The 3893-nt window shown below is 36.0% G+C and overlaps 1 pseudogene; it reads right to left on the bottom strand.

Annotated features, from left to right (window-relative positions):
- Positions 1–2142: 2142 nt before the first annotated feature.
- Positions 2143–2313, bottom strand: LOC114669700 (uncharacterized; annotated as a pseudogene).
- Positions 2314–3893: the final 1580 nt, after the last annotated feature.

Raw genomic sequence — 3893 nt, forward strand, 5'->3', positions numbered from 1 at the left:
ACTGCACTGCTGCAATGCCTCTGAGAAACTGATGTGAGATTGGAGGAGGCAAGAAGATGTAAAAAAAAAAATGTGTCACAAGTCGTGGTCTGATTTTATGATCGATTTTTTGGGTTTCAAGACCCAATTTATACGTGAGTATATACAGTATATGTATTAAAGGAATAAAAAAAATGAAACAATTGTTTTTCCAAAGTATATTTTTGTTTAATTTTCCATCAGTAGAAAGTTCTAAATTTTTTTTATGTGCTATAATGTTAATAAAACTTTTTTCTAAAACCGTACAGTAAAAGGTTAGTAATACTTCATCAAAAAGAAAGAAAACTCCCAACCCCCCCACCATCAAACAAGGGAAAAAAAATCTCCAATAGAAAATCCCAGAAATAATATAATTGAAAAAAGAAAAACTTCTCCTAACACTTTGGTTGTCCACCTTCCTCAGTGTAACATATTTTCCAAGATAGATCATTTATTTATTGTTATATTTTGAATAAAATGTATTATATTTATAAAAAATGGAAGTTAAAAAATCCTTTATTAATCTAAGCCAATTAAAAATGAGAAAATCTCTATTTTACCTGTTTTTCTAAAATGGATTCAATTGGTACTGAAAAAGGTGTTTAAATAAATTAATCATTTATAAACCCTACATAATTCTAATAATAGAAAAATTGATGCTAGTATTTTACAATGTTCCCCTATTAGACTAAATTTAATTATTTAAAAATAAATTACTCCATCATTAAAATCAGATTCTTTATTATAATTAAAACCAGTTAAGGGACTGGGCACTGGCTGGGTTAGGTTAGATACTAAATTTTAAACTGGTTAAATATTATCCATAAATCTAATATAAATTTAAATCTAAATAAATAAATCAGCTAAGAGTTAAATATTTCTAAACAACAATCTATACGTTTGTTAAATTAATCCTTCAAAAAATTATTTGTCATTTAGGCCCATGGGATAAAACGTATTCAGTGCCTAGTCCACTTTTTTCTCTGCCCTCGATTATGATTAAGTTTCTTTTCATACACCTAGCCCGATTCCAGCCAACACTTGTTTGTTTTTATACTGGTTTTACAACTTTTTTAATATAAACTATTTAAAAAACATTTAAAAAAAAAGTGTTGAAAAATGACTTCCTGTTTGATGGGTGGGGTCTAAAAACAGCATTTGCAACGGAAGCTTTTATTGCCCATCTCTCAGCTCTGTTTCCATTAAAGGAATATGTTACTTAGTGAAATACAAGGTAACTTAACATCATAGATGCGTTTATTTCAAGATCACAGATCAGTCCTAGTACACTTTAGTCCAACAATTAAGTTTCTTAATTTCTTAATTCTTGCCCCAGATAGGCAATGCATTCCCGGACAGGTTTATCCATTCCCGGGAATTCAAGAATCCTGGGCTCCCGGGGATGATACAGTGCACGGGCATCTCACATGTGAACGGTTTTAGAACGACCGACACTTATTTTTAATAAAACTACTGCAATATGTTGACACCAATAAAAGACTAGCCTTATCTACTAGCAGTTCATGCTGTCATATAAGTACATGTATCTAGTTAGTTGCGGTACTAAGAATGTAGAAAGCACAACGTGTCCAGCATGCCATCGTCTAGGCGAGAGCGCACCTTCGTGCAAAGTACGCCAGCTGCTGAGAAAGCACGCTCTGCCTCCACTGAAGTAGGTGGCACAGTCATCAGATACTGATATACTTGTTCTAAACAACGCCCGTGCTTGCCGTTGCTCTGAAACACCGCCATTTCAGCTTTTAATGATGCATCCAGTTTCTTGTCATCATTCTGTGATGGTAAGTTTCTTGGCAGAGATAATACGGATGCAACAGACTGATGTATTGCAATTTCAAGTTGCTGTTCAAAGCTGTTGTCTGATGAAGAGCAAGCTGCAGCAATGGCACCACCTTAATTATTTTCAACTATAACTCTGTTATTTCTTGATCGACTTCTACACTTTTACACGCTATATATGCGAGCTTGGCCATTCCCGTTTACCTGGGAATTCCAGCAGTTTAATTCCCGGGAATGCAGAAATGAAAAATGTCCGGCAATCCCGGGAGCTCGGGAATGGATTCCCTAGCCCCAGCCAATGGTTGTCTATTTTTACACCAGTATATGAGAAAGTGCACCATTCCTGGAGGTACTACAATATCAGGTTGATGAGTGGAGTGGACAGAGCAAACCCCTATTCCATCTCCTTGTTCCAAACATCAACTTACATATATGGACCCCAGATAGGGGACGTATCAGATATCAAACTGATAAGAACAGATTTTTTTTGCAAGGTTTTATTAATTAAAGGTTGAACAGGACAGGAACATGAAATACGATATAAAGTTCACAATCTAAACCCCACAAAACCTTTCATGTGCAAAACAAGAACAAATACAAAAGACAAATCATTCAGAAACAAATCTTTCCATTGTTCTTTTGCTGCAGAAAAGATCCATTTCTCAATCTTACGTTTAACTTGAGCGTTGATCTCTTTGCAGACCCACCTCGTAACCCACAGGACATTGTAGTTAGAATTATATTTAATCACGACCCTGTGAGATTCCCAGATGCCTCACTTAGTTAGACTTATCAACAAGCAGTAAGGAAATCTAGAATGTCCTGTCAATTTGTTAACTCCAGATCCATATAGCACGCACTCGTAAGTATGCCAAGTGAGAGCAAGAAATTTAGGCCACATTGCAGAGAGCATACTCCAGATCTGAGTCTCGAAATCACATTCCCAAAACACGTTTTATAGTCTCGGAGGCTTAACTGCCATCTCTCGGGCAACTTGCCATTCTTGTGAGACTGTGTCTATAAAGTCTTTTGTGGACTAAGACTCATCCCCACACTAGAAGCCAATTATGATCCATTAGGTGGTTGTCGAGGCCTTTTGATTGAATAGTCTTCCAAATGTGTTTATCCAGTCAAGGTGGTCCCGTGGTATCTGTAGTGATCATTGTAACCAAAGTATATAATAGTATGTAATTTCAACAAAGTTCTGGGTTAGAAAAGGAAGGATATGTCTGTTTGAGGTGCATAGTGGTAAGAAGGTGGAAGAATCTCAACCTTTGGAGTCAAATTTGACCGTGTTAAATTTTAGTCTCATCACCCAGCTTTGCATAATGGAGAGGGTAATTTGTGCTCGGAGATGCACAAAATGTTACAAATTGTAGAGGACATTTACAAATCACTTTTTGAAATCTCTGTGTTTTCAGCATCTGTTATGAATCATTTTCTGGCATTTTTCCCTGATTCACTGTCTGCAGCTGGGGTAAAGTGCTTGTCAAGAGATATTACTTTGAAGGAACTGGTGACTTTTTTACATTCCATGGCTGATGGCAAGGTTCCAGGAATAGATCAATTACTGAAAAAGTTCTATGTGAACTTTTGGGACTCTTTGGGGCATCTCTTGTTAGAAGTGAATCAATAAATATATGCATGTGCTACATTGATAGGGACAATGAGGAAAGGTGTTGTATTCTCACTCCCAAAATGGAGACCAATAACCTTGTTATGTTTTGATTACAAATTCTTCACAAAGGTTTTAGCTCTTTGTTTGAAGCAGGTTCTAGAGGACATCATTCAACTGGGTCAGACTTGTGGAATTCCTGGTCAGAAGATAACATGGAATTTGTCCTTCTTGAGGGATGTTTTTTCTTGGGCTAATGATCAAAATGTACCTATCGTAGGAGTTAGTTTTGATCAAGAAAACGCTTTCGATAAGGTGACAATGTTTATATTTATAGTTTTAAAAGATTAGGTTTTGCAGACCCTTTTTTGAAATAGATCTATTTATTTATTGAATCAATCCTGCTCTTGCTGAAGTTTCTTTCCCTTCCCTCATAATAACCAAACCCCAGTCAAGGCTGCTC

The sequence above is a fragment of the Erpetoichthys calabaricus genome, chromosome 1, assembly GCF_900747795.2.
Source record: "Erpetoichthys calabaricus chromosome 1, fErpCal1.3, whole genome shotgun sequence".
NCBI lineage: Eukaryota > Metazoa > Chordata > Cladistia > Polypteriformes > Polypteridae > Erpetoichthys > Erpetoichthys calabaricus.